Source organism: Ursus arctos, unplaced genomic scaffold (genome assembly GCF_023065955.2).
Source record: "Ursus arctos isolate Adak ecotype North America unplaced genomic scaffold, UrsArc2.0 scaffold_18, whole genome shotgun sequence".
NCBI classification, from domain to species: domain Eukaryota; kingdom Metazoa; phylum Chordata; class Mammalia; order Carnivora; family Ursidae; genus Ursus; species Ursus arctos.
The window spans coordinates 34,182,699-34,191,820 of record NW_026622852.1 but is presented as its reverse complement, the minus strand read 5'-3'; positions in this window follow the sequence as shown (position 1 = coordinate 34,191,820).

The following is a 9,122-nucleotide window of genomic DNA, read 5'->3' as shown; positions in this document are numbered from 1 at the left end:
GCCCCGGGCGCGTTCGGCGGCACGTGCTTTTTGGTCCTCGGTTGTTTCCTCAGACATTCCTAACCAAAAGTCAGAGGGGACACTGGAATTGGCTGAAGCCGGAGATCGTTCCTTTTGCACTTTTCTGAGCCCATCACCTTGTCTCCACGCGCTGTTGCGCACAGTCCTGAAGAGTTCGTGTGCAGAATGCGTGTGTTTGTCCTTTTAAGGGAGTAAGATGCGAACACGCGTAATGCTGTGCATTTAAAATCGTGGAGGTTTTTGCCGTGGTTAATCTTTAGTCGGGGTGATTTACGTAAAGACCAGGGAGCCTTCACTTTTCCTCATGAAGTACGTCCTCTTTCCCTAATCGCCACCCCAGCATAACCTCATAAGGCTTCTAATAATTTACGTTGTACTTCCCAGGAGCTCCCAAGAATGAGGGTGCTGAACCAGACGTGAAAAAGTGAAAGTTCAACATACACTGTTTAAAACTAGATAATTCTGTAAACCTGAAAAGCAGAACAGCTGACGTTATGATCTAGTCAGTCAGTAGTCCCTGTCTCTGGTTATTGGTCACCAAAGTAACACCTTCAGCATTTCATGCTGTTTCTTTTAATGCCTGTTTGTAGGCATTTTCTGCTATTTCTTGATTTTTTTTTTCAGTTATAGATAGTATCTATTGACTTTTATGCAAGAGGATTTAAGTCTCTATGTACCAGTCCATCAAAATAATTTTCCTTCCAGCGTCTAATGCTTACATTAAAAATAGTTATTTGATTTCATTAATTTACATTATCTACATTATGTTAACATTCTTGTTAATAATTACATTATTGCAAACAATGTCATATTACATTATTAGGACTAAGGAATTAGTTGTACTTTGTGCAAAGAGTTTTCAATGATCTATTCAGCAGAAAGTAGATTTTTAAAAATTGTAATTCCAGAGGGAATGAGTCAGTTTTTCTGGATGATGGGCATCAATTTCTAACTCATGTAGACAAAACAAAGCATCATCTGTACCCAGACTGGATCTTTAATGTTTAAATTTATTTTCTTAGCCTTTATCCCCTCTGGAATTAACAACTCTTTCACTTGTTCGACCCATATTTGTTAAATTTCTTTTATGTTTCAAGCACATTTGCAGTAACTGGGGTACAGAGTTGAACAAAAGCGAGAGTTCTTGTCCTCTTAGAACTTGAAGGTTAGGGGAAACAAAGAAATGAAGAGAAAATATGTCAGAGATTAATCAATACTATGAGGAAGAACAAAGTAAGTTCTGAAGAACAGAAAGTGTTGGAGGGAGGTAGCAGAGACTGTTAGCTGTTTATCATTATCCATTCTCCTTCTGTCCCCCTTTTTAAAAAATTTGCAGTAGAAACTGTGCAGCTTGGTGCAGGCATGTGACTGAGTCCTGGCCAGTGCCTTTATTTAGTGCATTTATGACTTTACTGTAAGTGATCTTAAGCAGTGTAGGAGGGGTGGTTCTCCTTTTTGGCCCTTTCTTATTTCTGCATGCTGAAATGTGGATATAATGGGAAAAGCTCTTGGATTGTGTGGTAGAAGCCACAAGCTGGAGATGGTAGAACAAGAGAGGAGAAGCCTAGGTTCTGTCACCAGGGAACACCATGCTAGGATCTGTGGACTGCCTATCTCTGGACTTATTTTACAAGAGAAATCATCTTCTAGTTTAAGCTACTGTTATATGGCTTAAACCTATAACTGTCATCAATAGGAGGGTGACTTTTATTTTTCTCTCATTTGTTTCTATTATTTTCTTTATACCTATCACTTACTAATCACCAAAGTCTTTGCCTAAAGTATACATTTTTTTCCTTCAATGTGATTAAAGCTATTAATCAGCTTGTCAGTTTCATCTAATGGAGTTATCTTTTGGAAATTCTTTGTTCTCTTGCTCCGCTGTGGACTAGTTGTTCTCTAAGGTGGCATGGTAGTACTTCTGGGATCCCCTTTCACTTACATCCTGGGAAATATCATTTGCCTCGTTTTGGATCTCCTGTTTTCAGGATATTGTCTTTTTTTTTCCCCTCCTGATTTTAGGAGAGGGTACATGGGAGTTAAACTTTTGAGAACTTCATCTCTAAAACTGTTTTTATTTTATCAACCCTCTTAATTTATAGTTTGGTTGGGTATGAAATTCTACATTGGCAATAATTTTTTCCTCATATTTTTAAAGTAATGCATCATTGCATTATAGCTTCTAGTGAAAAATTTATGCTACTCTGATTTCTGATTTTTTGGTATGTGACTTGATTCTCTCTGGAAGTTTTTATGTTTTTCTCGTTCTTCCTGATTTTCTGAAATTTCACAGTAATGTGCCTTGCAGTAGATGGTTTTTTTGTTTTTGTTTTTTTAATTTATTATTTCAGTAGACCCTCTCCAATTTGGATACTCTTAAGTTATGAAAAATTTTCTGTTTCATGACCTTTGTCTATCAGCTTATATTTGGAGTGAGACAAAAAAATTTTGAAAGCTATATGAGTATGGGTAGGTCTTGTTAAGTAATGGGCTTTACTGTAATGTGACCTGCCTGGACCTTCAGTGGACTTCCCTCACCTCAACTGTTATTGTCTGTGAGTTATTTCTCTTGTCTAGTAAGATTTCCCCTGAAAAGAAATTTCAGCGTCCCATCTGTGCGATATAATCTTTATTGCCAGGTTCCTGAAGTTGAGGAGAGAAGGCGGCCAGAGATCTCAATATTGGTAGTATCTTTCAGGAATATATTAATTAGCATAGGCAAATTTGCTTTTACAAATTAATACCAAAAGTGTATTATGACTCAAACTTATTTTTTGTAAGAATCCAAAGTGAGTTTTCCTAGTATATGGGCAGTTCTTCTATACATGTTGAATTAAGGACACAGATTTCCTTCAATTTGTGGTTTTGCCATTCACTAGAACCTCATCATTAATTGCTTCTAGTCAGCAAAAAGATAGAACCCCCAAGAAGATCTAAAAGGAAATGCTTACAACACAGGAGTAAAATTCACAGCTATAACTTAGAGATAGATGAACATTGTTAAGTGGTATCACGTGCCTAAGATAATCTCCTATTCAGTTTCTCACAGGCTTTAATTATCCTCAAAGTGCTGTAAGTTAAACGTTATCTACCTTTATAAGTGAGAAAGGTAAGACTCAGATTAAATAATTTCCCGAGATTCACTGCTGCTAAGTGGCTCAGCCAGGGTTTAAAGGCAGATTGTAAAACAAATCCAGTCTACCATTCATCTTTATTTATTTTTTATTTTTTTTATATATATTTATTTTATGTTATTGCCTCATGATAAGTGTACTCTTTAATCCCCACCACTTATTTCACTCATCCCCCCATCCACCTCTCTTCTGGTAAGCATCAGTTTTTTCTTTATAGTTAAGAGTCTGTTTCTTGTTTTGTCTCTTTCTCTCTTTTCCTTTGCTTATTTGTTTTGCTTAAATTCCTCATATGAGTGAGATCATATGGTATTTGTCTTTCTCTGACTAACTTATTTCACTTAGCATTATCCTCTCTAGCTCCATCCATGTCATTGCAAATAGCAAGGTTTCATTCTTTCTATGGCTAAATTATATTCCATTATGTATATATACCACATCTTTATCCATTCATCTATCAATGGACACTTCACTGCTTCCACAATTTGGCTATTGTAAATAATGGTGCCATAAACATATGGTGTATATATCCCCTTGAATTAGTGTTTTTGTATTTTGGGGGGGTAAATACCCAGTAGTGTGATTACTGGATTGTAGGATAGTCCTATTTTTAATTTTTTGAGGAACCTCCATACTGTTTTCTATGTTGGCTGCACCAGTTTGCAATCCTACCAGCAGTGCAAAGGGTTCCTTTTTCCCCACACTCTTGCCAACACTTGTTGTTCCTTCTGTTTTTTATTTTAGTCATTCTAACAGGTGTGGGGTGATATATCATTGGGGTTTAGATTTGCATTTTCCTCCTGATGAGTGATGTTGATCATCTTTTCATGTGTCTGTTGGCTATCTGGATGTCTTCTTTGGAGAAATGTCTGTTCAAGTCTTCTGCCCATTTTTTAATTGGAGAATTTATCTTCTGGGTGTTGAGTTGTATAAGTTCTTTATATATTTTGGATACTAACCCTTTATTGGATATGCCATTTCCAAATATCTTCTCCCATTCAGTAGGTTGTCTTTTGGTTTTGTTGATAGTTTCTTTCACTGAGAGCTTTTTGTTTTGATATAGTCCCAACAGTTTATTTTTGGTTCTATGTCCCTTGCCTTACGGGACCTATATAGAGAAATGTTGCTATGGCCAATGTCAGAGAATTACTGCCTGTGCTCTCTTCAAGGATTTTTATGGTTTCGGTTCTCATATTTAGATCTTTAATCCGTTGAGTTTATTTTTGCGTATAGTGAAAGAAAGTGGTTCAGCTTCATTCTTCTCACGTGTCTGTCCAATTTTCCCAACACCATTTGTTGAAGAGACTCTTTCTCCCATTGTATATTCTTTCCTCCTTTGTCGAAGATTAATTGACCATATAATTGTGGGTTTATTTCTGTATTTTGTATTCTATTTCATTGATCTATGTGTCTATTTTTATGCCAATATCATTCTGTTTTAATTACTGCTGTTTTGTAATATAACTTGAAATATTCAATTGTGATAACTCCAGTTTTATTTTTGGTTTTCAAGATTTCTTTGGCTATCCAGGTCCTTTGTAATTCCATACAAATTTTAGGATTGTTTGTTCTAGTTCTATAAAAAATGCTGTTGGTATTTTGATAGGGATTGCCTTAAATCTGTAGATTGTTTTGGGTAACATATACATTTTAACAATATTTGTTCTTCCAACCCTTGAGCATGGAATGTCTTTCCATTTCTTTTTATTGTCTTGAATTTCTTTCATCAGTGTTTTATAGTTTTCAGAGTACAAGTCTTTCACCTCTTTAATTATGTTTATTCCTAGATATTTTATTATTCTTGGTACAAATATAAATGGGAATATTTTCTTAATTCCACTTTCTGCTGCTTCATTATTAATGTATAGGAGTGCAACAGATTTCTGTACATTGGTTTTGTGTCCTGCCACTTTACTGTATTCATTTATCAGTTCTAGTAGGTTTTTGTTTGTTTCGGCGGAGTCTTTAGGGTTTTCTATATATAGTATCATGTCATCTGGAAATTATGAGAGTTTTATTCTTCCTTACCAATTTGGATGACTTTTATTTGTTTTAGTTGTCCAATTGCTGTGGCTAGGACTTCTAGTTTTATGTTGAATCAAGTGGTGAGAGTGGACATTCTTATCTTGTTCCTGACCATAGAGGAAAAGTTCTCAGTTTTTCCTCATTAAGGATGATGTTAGCTGTGGGTTTTTCGTAAGTGCCCTTTATTATGTTGAGATATATTCCCTCTAAACTTAATTTGTTGAGGGTTTTTATCATGAATGGTTGTTGTATTTGTCAAATGCTTTTTTGTGTCTGTTGAAATGATCATGTGATTTTTATTCTTTCTATTATTAATGTGACATATCACATTGATTGTTTTGCAAATATTGAACCACCTTTGCATCCTGGGGATAAATCCTACTTGATGATGGTTTATGATTGTTTTAATGTATTGTTGGATTCAGTTTGCTCATAATTTGTTGAGGATTTTATCACCTATATTCATGACAAATTTTGTCCTGTAGTACCCTTTTTTTTTGTGGTGTCTTTATCTAGATTTGGTCAGGGTGATACTAGCCTCATAGATTGAATTCATAAGTTTTCCTTCCTCTTCTATATTTTGGAGTAGTTTGAGAAGAAGAGGCATTAACTCTTCTTTGAATATTTGGTAGAATTCGCCTGTGAAGCTGTCTGGTCCTGGACTTTTGTTTTTTGGGAGTTTTTTGATTGCTGATTCAATTTCATTGCTGGTAATTGGTCTGTTCAAATTTTCTGTTTCTTTCTACTTTATTTTTGGTAGGTTATATATTTCTAGGAATTTGTTCATTTTATCTTCATTGTCCAATTTGTTGGCATATAGATTTTCATACTATTCTCTTAGGATTGTTCATATTTCTGTGGTGTTGTCATTTCTCCTCTTTCATTAGTGATTTTATGTATTTGGGTCCTTTTTCTCTCTCTTTCTCTCTCTCTCTCTTTTTATGAGTCTGGCTAGAGATTTGTAAATTTTGACCTTTTTAAGAACCAGCTCTTGATTTCTTCAGTCTGTTCTATAGTTTTTTGGTTTTTGTTTTTGGGTTTTTTTTTGCTTCTATATCATTTATTTCTGCTCTAATCTTTATTATTTGCTTCCTTTTGCTGGGTTTCTGGTTTGTTTTTCTTTTCCTAGCTTCGTTAGGTGTCAGGTTAGGTTGTTTATTTGATTTTTCTTGTTTCTTGAGTCAGGCCTGTATTGCTATAACTTCTATCTTAGCACGACTTTTGCTGCATCCCAAAGGTTTTGGACTGTTGTGATTTCATTTTCATTTGTTTCTATGTAATTTTTTATTTCTTCTTTGATTTCTTGGTTAACCCATTCATTGTTTAGTAGTATGTTATTGAACTTCTATAGCATTGTGGTCAGATAAAATTAAAGGTGTGACTTTGATTTTTTTTAATTTGTTGAGATTACCATTTTTTAAATTTTTATTTTTTTAAAGAGGTATTTATTCATTTGAGAGAGAGTGTGTGATCTGGGGGAAGGGCAGAGAGAGAGGGAGAGAGAATCTCAAGCAGACACCCCACTAAGCACAGAGCCTGATAGGGGGCTTGATCTCACAACCCTGAGATCATGACCTGAGCTGAAATCACAAGTTGGCCACTGAACCTACTGAGCCACCCAGGCACCCCAGTACAAAAGTATATTTAATATATCTTTAATGTATCTACATTTTAAAGAAAATAATAAAATGAGCATCTGTGCCCCTACCACCAAGCTTAGGGAATAAAATATTTCCAGCAACTTAGAAGCTCAATACATGTTCTTTCCTGGTACCATTTTCTCTATAACACCCTCCCAGATCTCCTTGAATTAACCATGATCTCAAATTGTGTGTTAATCATTATATTGATGTCTTTAAAATTTACATTTGTAAATAATACTATAGAAGATATTGTTTTGCTTTGTCTATTTTAAACATTTCTTTAAATGGAATCAGATTTTTAAAAAATTTTGTTACATAATTCTTAGCTTTAACTTTAGGCTTTTGAAAATCACCCATGTTAATATAGTTGTAGTAATTAATTTCTGTGCTCTTCCATTCCTTAATTTATGTGTCCATCTGACTATATGAACAAAGCTGTTTTTTCTTTGTAGATGTTTCCTGGTTCCAATGGAAGTATTTTTTCAGGGCAGGCATTCTAAACCTTTTTTGTGTCTTAAAACCCTTTGGAAATCTTGTGTCTATAGTCTCCAGATGTTTTTATTAATTTTTTTATTTTTTAAAGATTTTATTTGTTTATTTGACACAGAGAGAGAGAGAAGGAGAGAGAGAGAGAGAGAACAAGCAGGAAGAGCGGCAGGCAGAGGGAGATGGAGAAGCAGGCCCCCTACAGAGCAGGTCGCTCAGATGCTGGGCTTGATCCCAGGACCCCAGGACCATGACCTGAGCCAAAGGCAAACACTTAATTGACTGAACCACCCAGGAGCACCCTCCAAATGTTTTTAAATGTATAACAAATGAATAGGGTTACAAAGAAAATAAAGTATAAATTACAAAAAAAAGATACAAAGAAAACAAACTTACACAGTGTTATATGTCAATTATATCTCAAAAAAACTGGAAAACAAAAAGCAAATCTTCAAAAAGAAGTAGACATAGTTCTTTATTAGGGTACTAAATAGTAAGATCTATCAGTAGATATGAAATATAATTTTGAATTAGTGATAAGCATATAAGAAATTTTGATCTGTTAATGGAATTTGACAATATCTGATTTTTATTGGTTACAAAGTCTATCTTGCTAACGTGACTTGTACAAAAAATACCGTGATTTGTTGCTTACATTCATATTCAAAGGAAATGCTTATTTTCAGTTAGAAGTTGGTGACATTAAAGATGTAACTTTTTTTTCATCCAAGTTATCAGGCCCTCTGAATTCTATACCTAGACCCTTTGGGGATCTGTGTACTGGAGGTTATGAACCATTGCTCTAGTTTATATAATCTAGGAATAAAATTGCTGGATCATAAGATATGCACATATTTAGCTTTACCAAACAGTGCCAAACTGTCTTATAAATTTATACCCTTAACCACAGTGTATGAGGTTTTTCTGACCAGTTTTTTTTTTTTTTTAAGATTTTTTATTTATTTATTCGACAGAGATAGAGACAGCCAGCGAGAGAGGGAACACAAGCAGGGGGAGTGGGAGAGGAAGAAGCAGGCTCATAGCAGAAGAGCCTGATGTGGGGCTCGATCCCAGATTGCCGGGATCACGCCCTGAGCCGAAGGCAGACGCTTAACCGCTGTGCCACCCAGGAGCCCCTTTCTGACCAGTTTTTAATTATTGCTCATTTGGTTTAATGGGTATTAAGATGCAGTTTTGCATCTCACGTAATAAATAGGTATCAGTTTAAGGGTGGAAGAAATTATATGAGGTGGCAAAGGCAACAGTCCACTTGATCGTATTCCTGCATGGTTTTGTCCAAAGGTCCAGCTCATGCAGATCTGCAGAAGGAAGCAACAGAGGTGGAACCAATGCTGTCCCAACTGAGTAGGGAGGAAGGCAGGAGCTCTACATGTAAACTCCAGATGCTTGTATTTGGTGACATTCCTGGTAAGTACTTTTCTTTGTACTATTATATTCTGAGGCCACTAGATGGTGGTATAGACTACTTTTTACTTCATTAAAAGCTCAAATTGTGCAATTTTTGTTGTAATTTTTGAGTTCCGTAACAAAATATAGAGTGGAGTTAATTTACAATTCTTCTTTTTTTCCATATGGGATTATGTATTGGAGAGAAAAACTTTAGTGCAGATGAATTACCATCATAACTTTTGTTAATTGCTTTATTATTAATATAAATAAGTGGTAATAATGTGTCAATTAAATTTTCAAAATGTTCCTTAAGAAGTATTCTACTCATATCAGTGAATATTATTAAGCACCTCTTGTGTGTTGAGCATTGGATTAGATGCTGTGGGGAAGAAGAAAGACTGGATGC